General features: G+C 40.0%; 1 long non-coding RNA gene across 6 annotated transcripts in view; it reads left to right on the forward strand.

Moving 5' to 3' along the window:
- Positions 1-135: 135 nt before the first annotated feature.
- LOC108513381 (uncharacterized) overlaps positions 136-21,140 on the forward strand; it is a 288,015-nt gene continuing 267,010 nt past the window's right edge. For 3 of the 6 annotated variants that reach the window (XR_001880878.1, XR_001880877.1, XR_001880880.1), the window contains exons 1-2: positions 136-1,145; positions 14,396-14,469. This is a non-coding gene — a long non-coding RNA (uncharacterized LOC108513381). Of the gene's footprint in view, positions 1,146-3,765; positions 3,925-11,338; positions 11,614-14,197; positions 14,308-14,395; positions 14,470-21,140 lie in introns of those variants that run through there. The other 3 variants (XR_001880882.1, XR_001880881.1, XR_001880879.1) reach the window with 3 other exon arrangements.

Raw genomic sequence — 21,140 nt, forward strand, 5'->3', positions numbered from 1 at the left:
TTCAGTAGAGACGGGGTTTCACCGTGTTAGCCAGGATAGTCTCGATCTCCTGACCTCGTGATCCGCCCGTCTCCACCTCCCAAAGTGCTGGGATTACAGGCGTGAGCCACTGTGCCCAGCTATTCTTTTGATTTTTAAAAAACCATTTAAATATGTAAAAACTTTTATTTTTTAGTCTTGGAAAGGTGCAGAAACAACTTAAAAGCCATATTGCTGAGCCCTGCATTAGAGGTACTTGAGGGGAGCGACACAACTGGTAATGAATAACCATATACTCTATCCTTCAATATGGAACACTTGAAAGTAAAGTAGGGCATTAATAATTACAGCTAGAGAACAGGAGTTAAATCAGTTTATCCCAGGCAAACCTAAAGGAATAGTCACCTTAAGGTTAAGGGTTAGGAGAAGTCAAAATTGCTTTAGGACTTAGTAACAGAAAATGGGAGGTGCCAGTGAAGGAAATAGGAAGATAAAGAAGAAACTGGTTTTGAGGAGAAGATAGCTATAGCAGTCCCAAGAGCCATATACAGTTGGAACAACATGGATAGGAAGGAAGAAAGCACCCCAGAAGCAGACCACTCCTTATATCTTATTGACCAGAACTGGGCTATTAGCTGTCCCTAGAGCAGTAACAGACAAGAAGCATGGGACATCCATGATTGCCTAGTGTTTATCTGATTTTTCTAGTTCTTATTCAGGACTGTGTTGAGCATTGCTGGACATTTACCATCTCTGGTTCCTTCCAACTAAATGTCAGTAGCACACCTCAGGCATTGTGACACCATAATGCAACCCTTTCCCCTCCCACCCCCCAGAAGTGTGCTACTGGTTGAGAACCACTAGCTTAGAACCTCAGGATTTACCTTGGGGCTGAATTATGTGTGTGTAGGTTTCTTTTCCAGTTGGTTTGGAGGGAAGAGAGGAATTGGACAGTATTAAAGTTCTGTTTTCAAGGAAATGAGGTGGGGAATGTTGGGTAGCTAACCAACATTGGCTGCCATGTGAAGTAAAAAGTTTTCCTTTATACCCTTGATAAAATAGTGTCTCGACTTCTTCACACTTGAAGCCTCCCGGAAACCCCAGCTTTTTTGATTCTCATTGTAAGCCCCTTGAACTGGACTAGTTGGGAGTTCTTATTTTCCACTGTAAGTAACAAGCTCTTGTCCCAATAGGATACTTCTGCTTTGAGTACTGCAATAACTTTCCGATTGCTGACTTGCTGTCAGTCTTTTCCTATTTCATTCCCACACGAAGAGACTAGACCTGTGTTCTGATTTCCTTTGCTCAGACACCAATCTCCGGGGGTGCTCTGTAATTTAAAGAAGACAACTCAGAAAGCTCAGTTTGCACTTAAGGGCCTTCGTAAGTCCCTTCCCTGCCTGCCTTCCCGTTCTCCAGCAAACAATCCCTTGGATACCCTCTATTAAATGATACATTTCCCCTTAAAATACCTAGTCCCTTGCCCCATATATGCTATGTGCATTCCCCACTCTAGGACTTGACTCATGCTGTTTCCTCACTGAGCATGCCCTTCTTATTTCCAACCATACAAATTCCATTGCCTTTCCATTCTTTTTATTCTACCTCCACCTGAGGCCTCTATCAGCCCACATTAACCTATCTTCTTTGAATTTCTATGTGTTCCTTGTCTGTACCACCCATTTTGGCCTTTCATTTTATGCTCTTCTTGACTATTCTGTTATTGAAACTGTCCTTTAGATCCCAAGGTTTCTACTTTTCTCTGTGGATGCTTCTTTTTTTTTTTTTTTGGGACTTCTTTCTACCTTCCTTTTCCTCTTACGTCCTACCTTGCCTAGAGGATATCTACAAGAATCCGTCCTCTACGTTCTTTTCTCCTATTGTTAGCTTTTTCCCCCAGACACTTCATCTATTCACTGATTTACTTGTAATCTCTTCTCTGGAAGATATTAGTACTAGCCATAAAATATTTCTATTTCTTTTTCCACACACATAGTAATTTGGATTTCCCTACTCCTTTTACCTCAAGAGTGGCCAATGAAATATGTTGGAAGTGACTTGTGTCATTTCCAAATAAAAGCTTTAAGAGCCTGTGAACATTTGTCCTGCTCTCTTTCTGCCAACAGTGATGAAATATTTTAATTATCTATTGTTCCACGACAAAGCACCTTAAATCTTAATGGTTTAAAGCAGTCACCGTTTTATTATCTGTAATGGTTTTGTGGGTTGACTAGGCTCATGGGCAGTTGTCTAATCTTACTTAGGGTCTCTCGTGGTTCCAGCCTGGTATTGTCTGGGGCTGGAGTTTTTGGAGGCTCAAGTGGGTTGATAGAGTAGCTGAGCTCTATTTACCCATGCGGTTCCAAAGACTCTGATTCGCATGGCTTCTTCAGCAGAGTAGCCTGACTTCATGCATGGTGGCTTAGGATTCTTAAATGCAAAAAAGCAAAAACTTCCAGGTTTTGTAAGTCTTAGGTCTGGAAATGACATGTTGTATTGGTAAAAGCAGTCACAGGGCCAGCTCAATTTTAAGGGGAGAGGAAATAAACACTTGATGGGGTGGAGGGAGAGTGACAAAGAATTTGTGGCCGTCTTTATTTCTTACAAACATTTTTGTCAACCACAGAGTTCCAAGAAAATGTGGCCATCTTTAATCACTACTCCAGCGATGTTTCAAATTGTGTGGGCTTCCTTCAGCCAGGGTCTCGGAGACAGGACAAAGTGGAAAAGGGCCCCCTGCTAACCTATACATAGGTATATGAATAAGAAATACATCTCTGCTGTACTGAGTCACTTAGCTCTTTGGAGTTGTTTGGTATCAACTTTTGTACACTAATATAAAAATTGGTACTGGAAATAGGGTGGTGCTATAACAAAAATCTAAAATATGAGTCACTGACTTATATAATAATTGTGTTAGAAATATTAGTGGTTGGTTGTTAGGCAGCATCCAGCTTTGACTCACTTATGCATTTCCCAGTGAACCTAGCTCAGAAGTTTGCACCATGATATTCAATAAATAATTCTTAAATAAGAGAGATTGTTTCTTGTAATTTTTCCCTATTTTAGGGAAAAACATTTTTTTTTTTCCATATCACGTTTCTTGAAACATGGAGTGCCGTGAACATATTACTTGATGCTCTGTTCCAGGGCCACCAGTGAGTTTACTGACATGTAAGTTTGGCTCCTGGGCAGCCCACCTTCTTCTTCTCCTCTTTCTTTTGGGAGCCATCCTGATCATGGAAAGTGTACTTTCTCCTCTGCTACCTCACACAAGTTTTGAAAGAGCTTGCTCCTGCCAAGGGAGGCTTGGGGTAAGCCGAACAGCGTCAGCTCCTTGGGGGAAGGGAAATTTCAGGTTTGGAGCTAAGTTCACTTCCAGAGAGTGACAAAGCCTGTTTGAACTTTAATTCACAGAGTGAAAGAGTTCAGTGTTGGCCATTAATGATTTTGGACTTTAACATGAAGTTGGTAGTGATTACTTTGGGCCATAATTTCGAAGGACGGAGTGATTTAATCTCTGAACTTTTAATTTCTCTCTGGAAAATTAATACTGGGAGAGGGTCAAAATCAAATTGAGAACATCTTGGTTCTTAGTTATTGAAGTATTTGATCACATTTTAGAAATTCTGATAACGTTGGACAAGCTGACAGGACATAGTTTGAGATGGCAATAGAACATATTGTGAATTACAGCCTTGGGGACAGAATAGCATTGGAACTGATGTAATCGATATATTGTTCTGACCCATTCAGGGCATTTTGGGGACAGACTCTACAGTTTACTAGTAACCCCAAGAAGTCCTACAAAACAGGTGAAATCAGTATTGGAGAAGTGGTCTCATGAAGATGAGAGCAGGATTACTCCAATTGACTGCTGACTTCTTACTCTAGGAAATAACCGTATCCCAACCTGATCTCAGTGGATAAGCCCACAGGGTTAAGGTAAAGGTCTTCATACTTTTGCTGACACATCCCTAAAATAGTTTTTAAGTTGACATGTAAAATATTGTGACCCTAGTTGCAAAACATGTAATTTTTTGCGTAATATAAATGTGAATATTTTAAAATAAAAAAGATTATGTTACTTAAAATGCAATCTAAATGAAATCTAAATCCATAGAAAAGGAATACTCAGCATCATTTATTTTCACAGAAATTTTACATTATGCCTTTTCATATTTGAATTTGTATTTTCATTCTACTTCCCTAATAGAATTTTATTTTAATATATTTTGTGCCCAAATGTATTTTATTGCTTACTCTATTATTCTTTTCCACAATAATAAGTTATTTATAGGCCGGGTACAATGGCTCACGCCTGTAATCCCAGCACTTTGGGAGGCCGAGGTGGGTGGATCCTCTGAGCTCAGGAGTTTGAGACCAGCCTGTCCAACATGGTGAAACCCCCGTCTCTACTGATAATACAGAAATTAGCTGGATGTGGTGGTGGACACCTGTAATCCTAGCTACTTGGGAGGCTGAGGCAGGAGAATTGCTTGAACCTGGGAGGTGGAGGTTGCAGTGAGCTGAGATCATGCCATTGCATTCCAGCCTGGATGACAAGAGAGAGACTGTCTCAAAAAAAAAAGTTTGTAATTTAAAAAAATTCCTATGACTATAAGGTTCTTAGTGGCAAAAATTTATTTTGAATTATAATTACAATTATTGTTAGTACATAGTAATCATACCTACATTATAAATTTTTACAAGTAATTACTAAAGAGAACTAAAATTTTGTTGGAAATATATCTTTCAATGAAGTGAATGGAGCTCCCCTCTCCTCAATTAGTTCATGTATTTATAGGTAAATACAACTTTTTGCTAGGTAACAAAATGAGAAAATATGATGGAAGATAATTAGGTGTAGGGCTTACAAAAGCAAATAAATGATTGTTGTTAAATGTATTGTTTACAATAGAAAAGAATGTATCTAAATCTAAGTCTATTACATGAATGGTAGGAATGAATAATGAGGTGAGAAATGTTTAACAAATAACAGTGAGCAGACATATTTGGGTAAAAAAATGAATATAGATGTACTGTATTCAATCTTTTGACAAAAATTAATTAGAATATTTTCTCCTAAGATCTGAATATGTATTCAAGAAAATAAGAAACATTAACTTTCTAGTTATATATGTTCCTTTTTCATGTGACACTGATCTATTGAAAGGAAATTTGGAATTTTTTTACATTCTTTTCCTTGAAATCATGTGGAATTTGCAACTGAGACACAGGAGAATGAGATTTTACATCAAATACGCTCATTCCGGAGCAGGTGTGCCTTGTAGCTAATTGGTATTTCCCAGAATAATTTTCACAAATCTTGCATATCTGAATTCTGAGATGTATATGTGGAGCCTGGAAACTGACTGTGAGTTTGTTATCTGGATGAAGTAGGGTACAATCTCCTTTAGTATTTTTGTTTGCTCTCTCAACCGCATTCTTTGACATCATCAGGAAATGGAAGAGGAAATGGCATTAGACAAAAATTAGCACAGCCCCTGCCCTGCCCTGCCCCAGTGTGTCTACACTCAGAACACCTCAACATAGACCAAAATACCCAATTTCTAGCACCATGCTTTTCTCTTAACAGAAATATATATGAGGAAAGCCAGGAAATCCTCATGTAGGTTTCTTACACCCTGATTAAATCAAATATGGATTTCAAGACAGTATTTGGAATTGTTCCTTTGTATGCCTTAGAGGTTTTTTTGCACACTAGGGCAATTTGCTATAGAAGGATCTGGGATGGGTAAGAAGATGCCTGTCTTTTATAAGTGGGAAAAGATGATTTTTTTTTTTTTAACTTGTCACTGACTTGAAGCTTAAAGAATGATTTTAAAGGGAGTTGTAAAATAGAATTGATGTGACATCTCAACTTCAGTCATGTTTCAGGCAGCTCAATTTTGGAAAAGAATAGGTGAAAGTTGAATAAAGGAATAGACTTCCTAAAAATTTCCTATGCCTGTATTCTCCTTAGAAAGTACTCATGGAACCCCAGGGTAGACTTACACCGGTGTGAAGACTACTAAGTTAAGAGAATAAAATTGAGTGGGGAATGTGATGTAGTTACGGGGGTTCCTGTTAATAGTCCTGGCCTCTTGGGTCACCCCTTCCTCTTCTCCATGAAGTAAGATACCTGATGGTGAGAAACTCTGTGAGAAACTTTGGCCTCTTTGGCCAGTCTTACTCTTAGGGCCAGGCTTCTCTCAGGAATCATGCCTTCTGGCCTATTTCTTTGTGCTGCAGATTTTACAGGATAGGCCTGTGAAGTGAGGGGAGAGGAGGATTGCCATTGCTCTGCACTGCCGGTTAGCACCTCCGTGTAAGCCTGCCTCATCCTACAGTTTGATGTTGGGAGGCCCATTGTTGCCATGCAGTCTCCAGCATCAGCTTTATCAGTAGGCGTAGTAGTTTTCAGCTGTCAACTCTTTTGTGTTAGATTGAATTATATACAAATCTATGAAACGTATACAAAATATTGACAAGCTTTACTTCATTATGATTACTGAGTGAAAGTTCTCCAGTAGAACAGCTGACTTTTAGCAGCATGCAGGTGCAGAAATTTCGGATGAGAGGAACCAAAAGATCATAACTTTGATTCTTTATTTTCTCTTCTCTCAAGTATCCAATGCAGTGTCTCAGGTGGTTTATACCTTGATGGGAAAGAGGAGTGTGGTTTACTTCCAATCCCTAAATACTCTCAGTCCTTAACAGTACTGTGCATGTTAATGCAATAAGTACTGTGAATTTTCCTAAGTTCTTTTTGGCTATGAGGGTATGTTCAATCCTGATTTTTCCCTTTAATAATATTTTATATACATTTCATAGATTTGTACATAGTAATTATATTTTCAAAATATTGTTTTCTAAGAGTCTGTTACTGGGCAATATATATAAAGTATCAAAAGAGTTAGGTTTAGGAGAAAGAAAATTGCTCTACAGTCTTTTTTTTTTTTTTTTGAGACGGAGTCTCGCTCTGTCGCCCAGGCTGGAGTGCTGGGGTGCAGTGGCCGGATCTCAGCTCACTGCAAGCTCCACCTCCCGGGTTTACACCATTCTCCTGCCTCAGCCTCCCGAGTAGCTGGGACTACAGACGCCCGCCACCTCGCCCGGCTAGTTTTTTTTTGTATTTTTTAGTAGAGACGGGGTTTCACCGTGTTAGCCAGGATGGTCTCGATCTCCTGACCTCGTGATCTGCCCGCCTCGGCCTCCCAAAGTGCTGGGATTACAGGCTTGAGCCACCGCGCCCGGCCTGCTCTACAGTCTTAAACAGTTCTTTGAGATTCACTGTTGCTGGAGTTTCACAGACGATGAATGAATACATTAAGGGTTGACTCTAAGGAAGCTAGCTTGCCATTCTGTTTCTACCTGTGCTGTAAGTGGTCTGGCTTGCTAAGTCTTGGTTTTAACGTTCATAAAACTGTGATATGAAACACGGCCATCATATGAGAAAATAAGACTAAAAAGCAAAATAAAGAAGTGATTACTGTAATAGAAGCTATGTGCCTATAGATCTCTAATATAGAAATGGTGCTTTTTAAAGGGGGTACAAATTGATGTTGTTTTATAAGTACTTGGTCTTTAGAAAATGAGCTGCTTTTCAGATTGCAAAAAACAAACAAAACCCTCAGAAGCTAAGAGCCTTAGTTTAATGCAAAATAAACGGTTTGAATCCTCTATAATAAATTGGCACACATAGTTCGAGTATTGTCATGCAGAAGCAGAAATTTTGACTAGGTTTACATTGTGATGGTTGCTGAATGAAAGATCTGCAGTAGAACAATTGACTTTTAGCGGTATGCAGGTGTAGAAATTTCTGATGAGAGAACCAAGAGATTAAAACTTTGATTCTTCTTTTTCTCTTCTTTCCAGTATCCAATCTATCAAGTTCCGTTGGCCCTCCAAGATATTAGCCCAAATCTGACTGACCACCTACCATGTTTATAGCTACTATCCTAGTGCACGCCATCAGCAGCTCTCATCTGAACCATGACAACAGCTTCTCGACTGGCGTCTTGGTTTCCACTTTTGTCTTGTCAGAGTTCATTCTCTGTTATTAGCCATTTAACAATACAAATCAGACCTATCACTTCCCTTCCTGTACTTCACTAATGTCTTTGCCTTGCAATTAGAATAAAATCCAAACTCCTTATCATGGCCTATATGACCTATTCTATACCTTCCCTTTGATTGCTTTCAAATTGCCTTCCTTGCTCATTATTATCCAGTCATACTGCTTTTCTGTCTTTGCTTGAATACTCTAACCTCATTTCCACCTTAGAGATTTTGCATTTGCTCTTTCTGTAGGTCTGGAATTCTCTACCCCATTTCTCTTGGCTGACTTGTTCTTATCCCTCAAGTCTCAGCTCAAATATCCTCTCCTCTGAGAAGCCTTATCCTGACCACCTCTCTAAAGAGCTCTCACCTCCTCTCCCCCAACTTTAATCATTTTCTGTCCTGCTTAATTTTCTTCATAGCATGTAGCACTACCTGAAATTATCTTATTTTTTACATGTTTGTTATCTGTTTGTCTGTTAGCCCCTAGTAGAATGTGGAATGTGATTTCATGGTGGTAGAGCTTTTCTGTCTTGTTTCCTGGTCTATCCTCAAAGCTTAGAACAAAGGTTGGCATTTGGTGGGGATTACTAAATATTTGCTGAATAAATTATTAAATCAAGGCCCAGATGTACCCAGAAAAGGCCTTTCATCATACTAATTTTTCATAGTTCAGAGTTGTGGCCCTTCGTTTTGAATGCTAAGAAATCTGCTTTTGCCAGCACATGGAAATTTTTTTTCTCCAGTAAAGAACTTTCATGAACTGAGTTACAAGAGTGACATATAAAATCCCTATGCCAATTTATTAGTTTCTAATGACCAATATAACTGTCACATGGACTCAGAGTTGCACTGATACGATGTGTTGAAAAATTTCTGCCTATGGGCTAACATATATAGGATAGTGAATTAAATCAGAAAGCTTTTTGAAAAACATTGAGTACTAGAAAGGGAAATTCGTTAGACGGCTCATGTATTTAAAAGCATTCATTTATTTCACAAATATTTCAAGATCTCTATCCTTTGTGTTCTGTGCTGGGTATTGAGGAGTCAACAGGGAATCATATCAAGTACCAGTTCTTAAAGATTTGCAGTCTAGTTGGGGAGGCTGACAATAAGCTGACAATTATAAATCAATGTATAAGTATTTTTTAAGGATAATCTTGGTGTAATCTGGGAGGATCTAGATGGGAAACAGCCTCAGGGGATTGAGGTGAGCTCTGAGGAGTTAGCGCAGCATGAGGAGGAAGGGTACTGTGTGTAGAAACTGTGACCTGAACCAAGGTCTGGACGTGGAGAGGACAGAGTTTTCTAAGAAACACAGGTAGCTGAGCACGGTGGTAGTGAAGAGCTGGAGGGTGAGGTGAGAAGGCTGCAGATAAGGCTCGTGGACTTAGGCTTGGACTTTATCCCCCATACAGAGTAAAGAGGAGCCACTGAAAGTTTTGTTTCAGTGGGGAGGTGGAATCTATTTTTCAGGTTGCCAAAGCACAGCTGATACTTTGCATTCCTTTCTTCCTAAGAACTTTCCATGAATATCTGGCTAAAGTCTACACTCCCTCCCTTGAACACACGACCCTTTATATGTACTCTCCATCCTTATATCCTACTGCTCTGCATCACATGGTCTGTGCTCCAGACACACCAAACTTGTCGGTTTCCAGATTCACTCCCTGTCTTTAATTATACCTTTGTGGCCGGGCGCGGTGGCTCAAGCCTGTAATCCCAGCACTTTGGGAGGCCGAGACGGGCGGATCACGAGGTCAGGAGATCAAGACCATCCTGGCTAACATGGTGAAACCCCGTCTCTACTAAAATACAAAAAACTAGCCGGGCGACCTGGCGGGCACCTGTAGTCCCAGCTACTCGGGAGGCTGAGGCAGGAGAATGGCGTGAACCTGGGAGGCGGAGCTTGCAGTGAGCTGAGATCCGGCAACTGCACTCCAGCCTGGGCGACAGAGCGAGACTCCGTCTCAAAAAAAAAAAAAAAAAAAATTATACCTTTGTGTCCTCTGTACTTGTGAAGCATGCTCATCTACCCCACTTCCAAAATGTTATTGAATCATTTTCCAAATGACAAAAGCAAGACATGTTCTTTGTAACAAGCCAAAGAACAGAGAGATGTGGAAAGAAAAAGTTAAAACTTCATCCTTTCCTCTCACCACCAACACCATACCCATACACACACAGAGTCCACTGTACAAAACAATTTTTTTTAACTTAAATAGATTCATGCTATTCATTTTGTGCCATCTCTCTGTCTCCCAGCAGAATCTCATGGACATCACTCTAGCACTTGCTGCATGCCAGGCCCTGTGCTTCACCTCATTTACCCTACAACTACCATGGCACTATTGTCCCCAGGTAGATAAGGAACTGACATGTGATTAATTTGCCCAAGGTCTCACAGCTAGTGATTGTGGGAACAGCAACTGGAACTTGGGCAATCTGGCTTTTGAGTCCAAAGTGCTACCACTGCCTTTTACTATCTCCCAAATTAATGCTATTTTTGTTCTTTTTAATAACTTCACAATATTCATATGGATGTCTGGAATTTATTCAATTATTTCTCTTGTTGATGAATGTTGAGGTTATTTTTTGGCACTGCATAACCTCAATATGCACTTCTCCAAAGAGGGATTTGAGATCAAAGAACATACTTATTTTTTATTAGGCATGGCTAAATTATATTCCAAGGATTATGTAGCCCAAGCAACATAGAGGCATATCTGTTTCCTTATATTCCTACCAGTTCTGAGTGATGCTGATATTTTTAGTTTTTTAGTTTGTTTTTTTTCCACCTAGCTGTGTGATCAATAAAAACAATACATCTTTATTTTGATTTGCATGTTTCCTGACTACAGGTGAGATTGTGAATTTTTCTGCATGTTTTTGGGATGTTTGCATTTCCTGTTTCATGATTTGTCTGTGAATTTCCCCTCCTGTCTATTTTTTTCTGTTGGATTGTTTGTCCTTGATCATTTTTGGTGGAGGGTATGATATGTGTGTACGTGGAAGGATGTTTATAATACAATAAATAATATTAACCCTTTTTCTGACATAGGTTCAAATATTTTCTCCTCGTCTATATTCATTCACCTTTTGAATTTGTTATGGGATATTTTACCTTATAGAAGTGTTTACTTTTTATGTGGTCAAATCTGTTAGTCTTTTCCTTTTGGCTTTCCTGGAATTCACAGGTTTTAGGCGTCTCTGTTCTTTAAGGATTGGGATGCTTGGCCAAGGCTCTCCCTGGAGGTGCTTGATGGGCTTTGAAAACTTGTGTCTCAGACTCTTTTACCTTTGTTTCTACTTCCCAATCTCCTTCTGAGAGATCTATTCTTTCTTGGAATTTGTTATTACATTCAACTAGACTAAAGCAAAGTCTTTCTGGGCTGGGAATGATTTGTCACTGTAAAAGTGTGTTTGCATGTCTTTTCTCTGATACACTATGTTTTAATTTTCTGTTTCTCTCTCCTTGTTTTGAGGAGTAATCATCATGCTCCATTTCGTTTTGAGCCGTCTTCAGCCTTGAAGTCCTTAAGCTTTTGGAGACAGTTTGTAGAGAAGGTATGTCCTTGATACAAGGCCTACGGAGAGTGATGATGATTGGTTTTGAGGCTCTGGGTTTGAGAATGAGTTCATCTCTGTCTTTGATTGTAACTGTATAATCCTGGGAAGTTGTAATAGGCCTCCAGGCCATTTTCCATAAAATAATAATACTGCTCTGAAGCTACTTTTTGACAGTGCAGGAGAGGACTCTAACAGTTAATTTAGATGTTTCATCCTTTTTGGTCACACTTGTGCTCAAGCCTTCACAAATTACCTTGGTGTACACCTCTTTTCATTCACTCTTAGCCCATGAAAGAAGGATAAAATTTGTTTGCCTTAATGACTGGTATCTTTTATAGAGTTTCTAGAATGAACTGCCAATTTCACTGTTGAGAAGAGAAACATTTAAACTCTTCATGGAAGTTAAATTTGGGGTCATTTTACACAAACCATGGCTTTGGTCCAAGGAACTGAGATAGATCTTGTGAGTTGGGAGTGAACAAGGGAAAGAGTCTGGCCTGCATTTTGGTAGGTTTTTAAAAATTTAAATCTTTATATTTAATTGAGAAATAATAATTGTATATATTTATGGGGTACACTGTGATGTTTCAGTACATGTATGTGTTATGGAATGATTATACCAAGTGAATTAACATATCCATAACCTCACACACTTACCATTTTTTTCTATTGAGAACATTTAAAATATATTCTTTTGACAAATTTGATATATAAAATACATTGCTATAACTATTGTTAATAATACATAATAACAATGCTATTGTATAATAAATTTCAAAAAATTATTCCTCCTGTCTAACTTTGTATATCCTTTGACCAACATCTCCTCAGCCACTCCCTAGACTCCCAGCCTCTGGTAACTACCATTTTCTCCTTTTATAAGTTCAACATTTTTATATTCCACATACAAGTAAGATTATTCAGTATTTGTCTTTTTTTGCCTGGCTTATTTCACCTAGCGTATATGTCCTCCAAGTTCATCCTTTTTGTCTCAAATGGTAGAATTTCCTTTTTTGAAAGTCTGAATAATATTTCATTGTGTTTATATCCCATATTTTATTTTGGATTTGTCCACTTTCTTTTGTCCATTGATGGTCACTTAGGTTGATTTCATAACTTGGCTATTGTGAACACTGCAGCAATGAACATGGGAGTGCAGATATCTCTTTGACATACTGGTTTCAATTCTTGTGGATACATGCCTAGAAGTGGGATTGCTGGATCAAATGGTAATTCTATATTTAGTGTTTTGAGGAACCTCCATATTGCTTTCCATAGTGGCTTTACTTAGTGGATTTCGGAACACACACAGAATTTGTTCCAGGTTCATTAATGAGCTCATAGAAAATAAAGCAAGAAGAGACGTAAAGTTATTACCCAGGTGTCCCCCATGCCCTCAGGCTGGTGAATAACAAAACCAATCAGTGAAGGCAGTTTGTTGAATTGCTCAGTTGATAATACTCTTGGATGGTAGCTAATTTTAGGGGATTTGGGGATAAGTACTAGGATTGAGATAAGTACTAATTGAGAAGCTAATTAAACAAGTGGATCTCAGGAGAACTCATGGGTGACCCATTGATCTGTTTCATTCTTTGCCTCCCACCTCTGTGAAATTTGAGGCAGCATGGCCCTGCTCTTAGCTCTGGATCTATTAGGTAAGAGGAGATGACTACACCAACTCCTTGCTTAAAAGTCTTTCTGTCCCTTATCTTCAGGCCTTGAAAGTTTTAGACTGTAGGCAGCAATTAAAATCAATTACTATATTTAAATGCTATGTGTAAGACATTGCATGGGATGGTGTGTGTGTGTGTGTGTGTGAGAGAGAGAAAGAGAGAAAGAGAGAGGAGAGAGGGAGAAAGAGAAGACAGTGCTGTATTAGGTAAGTCAGAGTTCTTGCCTCAAAGGAGCAGAGGTTGCTAACTCAATTGCCTAGGAGGCCAGGTAGTTTCATTCAGTCACAGGGCTTTGTGTGTGTAAGAAAAACAACAGAGTAAGCCAGATAAGTGACATCAGATTCTTACTTGTCTCACTGACAATAGGAGGTGGTGGGTGCTATGGCAAATGGGAGTTGCACACCCTATGTAAAGGGAGCAGCCCATGCAATGATCAAGCATAGTGGTTCTCAAAGTATGGGTCCCTGGACCTGCAGCATCAGAATCACCTGGAAACCTGTTAGAAATGGAAGATTTTCAGCCCCATCTCAGCCCACTGATTCAGAAACTCTCAAAGTGGGAGACTTGCAGTCTCTGCTTTAATACGCTTTGGCGATTTAAGAACCACTGTTGTAGCATAGTGTTGCCGTGTGGGAATTTAGATCCATTGTTGCTAGATCTTTTGATGTTTTCAAGGGAAGTTATAAAGCTGTAAAACTATATCCTTATGGAAATCTACTGATTTTTAAATATTAGAAGTTGTACAGGATATTTGTAATTTTGGGGAGCATGAGGAGTAGAAGAGGTACCCTGTGCAGGCCAAACTACAGGCTAAAGAAAGCACATCTGTGAGCCTCGTGGCATCCAGGCCTCCAGTGTCAACTTAGAATAATCAAATGTCTGCTTCACTGTTGGTCTAGAGCAATGATTTTCAGAGAGAGAGAGAGAGAGAGAGAGAGAGAGAGAGAGAGAAGACTGCAAGGCAAAAGGGGGCTTGTAAAGGCTGCACAGAATCTGATCCTTCCAGAGCATCCCTCAGGTATGTTAATAAGGAAGAAAAGAAGCCCCTGCTATGGCTCTTGAGTACTGTGGATTATAAACTGTGTTCACATCTGTTCTTTCATCAGGTCCTCACAACATTGTGCAACAGGTGTGAAAGATGAAGTCTCCATTTACAGCTGCTGAAATAGGCTGAGAGAGGGTAAGTGATTTGCCTAAGGTCACATAGCTTGTGAGGCTTAAATCTGAGACTAGATACCTAATTCTATACTTTCTTAACTAGAGTTTCTCTCTCATACATAGTTAGGTGTATTTATGTGTGTTTGTATATCCAAACACCACTAATTCCTGAAAGGAACTGGTGTGGCTCACTGGTGACTGGTTTTTGTCCCGTTCCTTATGACTGAGCTTCAGCTGGTCTGCTCCCTGGGGTGGTGTGCTGCCTCAGGCCCCAAATCTTCCTTTTTTCTTCTGTGAACTCCTTAGTACCAGTTGTCTCCCTTGGAATCTTTCTCCCACACCAGCTCTGCTCCTGGACTCTGACTACTCGGGGTCACAGGTTTCCCTGTTCTGGCCTGTCTTGCCACCGACTGAGCCTCACTGGGACACTGGTTCTAGAGCTGTCCCCTGTATGGGTGATATGTGACCCAGGCATCTGCTGTCTGCAACTAGACTGAGTGTCCTGGCTCATTTTCCATAGGCTGCTGAGCTGCCACCAGAGTAGTGGCTTTCTGACATGTGGCAAATTTAGATAATAAATAATATATATTATCATGTTAAGAGAGCTAGAATATAGGATTCTTTCAAATATTTTACCTCATCTAGCTTAAAATGCAACAGGCATGTATCCAGATAGCACTACCAGAAAAATTTTAGTAGTTTGAAATTTCTGGGGCCTGTTAAATATGATTTTGATGAATTCTGCATTGTGCTGGGTATGGGGTGGGCATTGTGAGAGTTTGAGATACAGTCTTTTGGAGGGGCTGTTTCTTCCATGTTTGGAAACCAAGTGCTGGGGAAGGATAATGGGGGAGAGCTGGTGGTTGCTGAGTATCAAGGTGTTTACAAGAGGACCCTGTGTGTGCAGTGAATCAGAAACTGTTCAGTCTTCTCTTTCCTCACCCTCACCCCAAACCATCCATATAATTGTCTGTGTGTTGAGGGGGGTGCTGCTGCAGGTGGGAGAGAGATCTAGTGACTATGAAAGCACTATGGGGCAGAAATGTCTTGGTACAGCGCTGCTGTGGATATTGGTAGGAGGAAATAGAGAAGGTACCTTTTGCAAGGACCTCATGTAGCCCAGGGTTGGCTTCTATTACAGTTGTTTGCTTTTTTTTTTTTTTAATCAGAGAATAACAGATCACTAGTGGGAAGGGTGTGTTTCAGCCTTATCTTGGATGCTTCCTTACTTCATTTGACTTAATTCAGAAACTATGCAATAGTTTTGTGTGCGACTTGTGCCATTTCCTTTTCATATAATGAGTTTTATTTAAAGTCCTCATAACCGGTTTTTTGGTTTTGCTTTGTTTTCTATGGTAAGAGTAGTCAAATGAGAATTGTAAACAGTTTTGGGGCCATTTTTACTCGACAAAACTGTTCTCCTGAGCCAGACCTCTTTATTTCTCTCTCTGAAACACTTAGGGGCAGAAGAACCAGACTTTTATAGGAAAAATATGAATTCCTGTGCATTGTCACAAACTGGTTAATAACTAATTTAAAAACAGAAAGGGTCCTATTGAAATATTGGACTCCAACTTTGTCCAGTAGAAATACTGAGTACCAAGGATTTCTCAGCTTATTTGAACAAATGTAGGAAGATATTTAAAATTTCCCTCAGTGACCACATAGAATGTCATTTCTCTATCTACTTCAACACAGAGCTGTTGGGTAGAAAGTGAAGGCTGAAGGTAGCCTGGAATAATAATAATAACAGCTTATTTATATTGTTTTGTACCAAAGCTGTTCATATATGTTTTTGTCTGTGTGTTGTGTGTGTACGTGTATATCCATATATATACACACACATACATACTGCACATGTGTGTATATATGATTGTACCTGACCCATACATACTGCACATGTGTGTATATATGTGTATATATATATGGATATACACATACACACACAACACACACATATAAATATACCTTTAATCACGATAATGTATGGGTCAGGTACAATTATTGTCACCATTTTACACATGAGGAAACTGAGGCACAATGACGTTAAGAAACTCTTCTAAGCTCACACAGCTAGAAGCTGATCATTTGCATCCAGGCAGTCTATACCATATCAGTTCCCTTGATATATTATTGCAGGACTCAGTGAGGATCGAAGTTTTCCAGCCCTGGCACCTGTGCTAAAGCTATCCCTCAGGCTGGTTCTGTTGTGTGAGACATTGATGCTATCACTCACCAATCTGCCTAGACCACAGTAGCTGACATTTACTGAGCACTGAGCACATGTGCCAGGTAATGTGGGAAGTACTTTATATACATCATCTTACCAAATCCTCCCAGCAGCCTTATGAAGTAGGGGCTGTTTTACCTCTGTTTTACATATGAGGAAACTGAGACCTGAAGAAGTTAAGTAACCTGCTCAAGATAAATGCTAGTAGGTATAGGCTCAAGATTTACCACTATGCTTTTCTAGTCACTTGCTCAGGAGCTGGGCCCCTAACTTTGTGCTCCTAGTAAGGACTCTGCTAGTGCACATTTTCTCTGTGTCATGACTTTTGCTAGCAGCCTCCTGAAGTCAAGGGTTAAGGGTGCTTTCAAGAGGAGAAAGCCTGGCTTGACAGGGAGTTTGGAAGAGAGGTGACAGGAACTCTTCCCTTCAATGGGATCTGAGCAGTGTGTTATAGTGAGTTCCTGTGGGGGAAAGGCATCGATTGCTAAAATGGGAGCTCTTAAATATTCATCATGGTTGGTTACATTTTGGCCTTCACGCTTAACAATTACCGTTTGATTCTACTTTATTTAATATATGACCTTTATTTTTCTTTTATTTATTCATTTGGCCACTGTTGATACCTTGAATATTTTAGCTGCCTACCATAGTCAAAGAGCTCTAGCAGAATTACTTGAAAATAGAATCAATTCATCTAAATTAGCCATCAATATTATGTTGAAAAAGGGATAATTATAGTAATGCCATTATATAAAATGAAAGTATAAATATATATAATAGATTCAACATGAGAATAATAGATGTTTAATTCTGGCATCTTCTCTAGGTGTCTTTTATTTCAACACTCCTTAAGCTCCCACTCTCTGGTAGCCACCATGGCGAGGTGCTGGGATTATAAAGATAATAAGCCATGGACCTTGTCTTCAAGGGATATGCAGTCCCTGTTGGGAGACAATTGATGAAGAGCTATGAGAACATTAAGGGCGGATGCAACCCAGAGCAGAGGAGGTGGGGTGGAGATGCTGGCCAGGAAAGCTCTTTGGAGGAGGTGATCCCAGAACATTTAGTATATCACACTGGTGAGAGCAGAAAGGCTTGGTAGCTCAGCACACAGGCTCTGGAGTCAGGGATGTTCAAATCCTGGCTCTCTTGTTTGCTGTTAAGTTTGTTTACTCTGGTGTTGCAGTTTCTCAGCTCCATTATACTTTATTTTTTTGAGATGGAGTTTTGCTCTTGTTGCCTGGGCTGGAGTACAGTGGTGTGATTTTGGCTCTCCGCAGCCTCCACCTCCCGAGTTCAAGTAATTGTCTTGCCTCAGCCTCCCAAGTAGCTGGGATTATAGATGCTCACCACCACACCTGGCTAATTTTTGTATTTTTAGTAGAGAAGGGATTTTACCATGTTGGCTAGGCTGGTCTTGAACTCCTGACCTCAGGTGATCCACCTGCCTCAGCCTCCCAAAGTGCTGGGATTACAGGCGTGAGCCACTGCACCTGGCCCATTATACTCTTATGAAACCACTGTTATATATGCGATCTGTTGTTTTCCTGAAACATGATGTGGCAGCACATGACTGTAGAAGGAAATACAACCATGGGAGAGGGTATTTGGGCTAAGGTGTCATGATGTCATGGAGCAATCTTACCTGTTGATGTCCAGAGTCTCATGAAAAATTGAAGGATATATTCTAGATGAGTATTTGGAGAAATCTGATGGGCTCTTGGGAAAGTAAATTATAAAATTAAAACATATTTTGTTTTTTTTCCACTAAAGTGTAAAACTGGTCATCCTCCACATGAAGGAGAATACTAAACTTTAAACCAAAATATAAAAAGAAAGATTACTAGTTGTTTTTTATGTAATCCTTTTTGGTGAAAATATTAGTTTGAAAATTGTCATCTAAGGTCCCTGCCATCCTTTGGAAACTCAAGTGAAAAAAGAAAGAAAAAATCTTCTGAACATAAGTCTGAATTCCAAACCTCATCATAAACTCTGAGAGAAAGGTGAAAGTTCAGCTTTTCCCATTGGCCTGGACTGGAATATCTGCCTTTCTCTTGCAGTTGTATCTCTGTTAGCAAATCCTCTGGAAGCAAAGATACTTTAGTCAGCTGTGGTCAAACACAAAAATGCTCATGAGATATGCAAAGCAGGGTAGCCTGAGCTCAGCCATGATGCCTGAGAACAGCCTTAGTCTGTCTGTCTGTCTGGGTGCCTGACTGCCTGCAATCAGCTACAGAGCAGTGGGGCTGCAAGTCCTCGTGGTTTCTCCTTGGGGCTTTTATCTTTTCCTTTTCCCTCACTTAGCCAGGATTCCTCCAACCATCACAAGGCTGGTCTTAGCCCCTCCCTCTGATATCAGCCGTTCCCACTCCACTTTCAGGAGCCTGGCATCCTTTTTGTGATCATTCTCCCAGTCCCACTATTAGACAGTTGTTCTACCCCTTCCCTCTATCAAAGCATGAAAGGACCATGAGGCCCAGATGCAATAGTTCCAGTGTACATTTCTATTTCCACCAGAGAGCCTTTCTGTCCTGGGGTGCCTGGGACTAACCACCATGCCTTTCCTGGAGGCTCTGGCCCCAGCCTTAGGCAGTGAAAAAGACCACAGCCTACCTGTACCAAGGAAATTCCTGGGCTGCTGGTCTCTTCTACCCTGCTCTTACTTCCTCACCCTCTCAACCCTAACTTCTCCCTTCTCTTTACCATAGAAGCTTCTGTGGCATATTTTAAGTTTTCCAGAATGTCCAGTGCTATTTTAATAAACATTGAACTCTTTTCATACTGTATGAAATGCTTTTTCCAAAATTGGGACATGATTCTCAGTGCCTCTTATATTGTTTTCATGTCTGAAAATGAAGTTTATGACAGAAAACTGTGTTGATGGAATATAATGTCTTCATGAATAGAAGCATTAATAAACTGGCTCAATTGTCATTAAGAAATACTTCCATTTGCTTTTTGACAAAATAGTCATGAGTGAATAGCAAGTAATGCATTAACAACTGCTGATTTCTTATTTATTGTACTCATTCATATTAAAATAACAATACAGAAAATAAATATAGAAAAGCTTCACTTACAATCCTATCGCTCCACATTATTGCTGTTTTTATTTTCCTGTGTTCCCTTTCAGGCGTAGGCCATGTATGAGGAGGCTACTGAATGGAGCTCCGAATACAGCTCTGTGGTAAAGGAATTCTTGTGAAAAGTTGTGTTCCATTTGTATATTGTACTTTAAACTAGCTCTGGGCACTACCCACATTTTAACTTGCTGTGTTAACCAGCTTTAGTTTATTATCTCAGAACTCTGACTGCACCATTATAGTATCAACATTTATCTTTTTTTGTCAGTGGTGGGGCCTTTACCACCAGCATATCAAGGAATATCACAATAAGCTGCACGACACTAGATTTTTTTTTTTTTGAGATGGAGTCTTGCTCTATCATCTAGGCTGGAGTGCAGTGGCATGATCTCGGCTCACTGCAACATCTGCCCCCCAGGTTCAAGCGGTTCTTGCCTCTCGAGCAGCTGCGATTACAGGTGTGTGCCAGCACATCTGGCTTTTTTTTTTTTTGTATTTTTAGTAGAGATGGTGTTTTACCATGTTGGCCAGGTTGGTTTTGAACTCCTGGCCTCAAGTAATCTGCCTGCCTTGGCCTCTAAAGTGCTGGGATTGCAGGCGTGAGCTACTGTGCCTGGCCAACACTAGATCTTAATTGCATGTTTCCAAAAAGTTAGTGAGTTTATGGATTTCTTTCATACATAAGAGCTGAATTCCCTCTTCATCTGGAATTCTTACGTTCTGTTGACATCGTGGAAAGTTCTTAGCTCAAGACAGGCATGAATTGGGCCTGAAATTATACTCTATCTTCTAAACGGGGCAGCATTGCATATTTCCAAGCTCAAGAAAGAAATGACTCCCTCTGGCCTCTCTCCCTTTCTAGTTTTCCTGAAATTGTAGACGTCTTATCTTGGTATTTATAGCATTTGCCTGATTACGAAAGTAATCTGAAGTGTTGATGAAAAACACAATTTCCTGGGGACTTTCCAGGCCTATTGAATCAGAATTCTGAGGAATGGCTTGGTTTAAACAGGCACCTTGGGTGATTTTTACAATCCAGGCAGATTTGGAAACAGTTGTTTATTTGAAGGCAGTCCATAGCTACCAGCTCACACATGTGCTTAGCACACTTTTGAGGAAAAGTGGCCAGTCGTTCCATCTTCGGGGGATCAACGGTTGTGTAGGCCTTTGTCTTTATTCCATCCTAAATACGGCATGGCCATGGCTATACAAAATGTAGGACGGGGCGGCAGGCCAATGTGGGAAGATAATCTTCTCTATCAAGGTCATCATACATAATACTGCCACAGCCTTCACTTTGTAATTGGGAATTCTATTCCTTATCTAAATTATAATTTGTACATGACGGTGTGTGTGTGTGTGTGTGTGTGTGTGTAATTT

Source organism: Rhinopithecus bieti, unplaced genomic scaffold (genome assembly GCF_001698545.2).
Source record: "Rhinopithecus bieti isolate Rb0 unplaced genomic scaffold, ASM169854v2 scaffold_32092, whole genome shotgun sequence".
NCBI classification, from domain to species: Eukaryota; Metazoa; Chordata; class Mammalia; order Primates; family Cercopithecidae; genus Rhinopithecus; species Rhinopithecus bieti.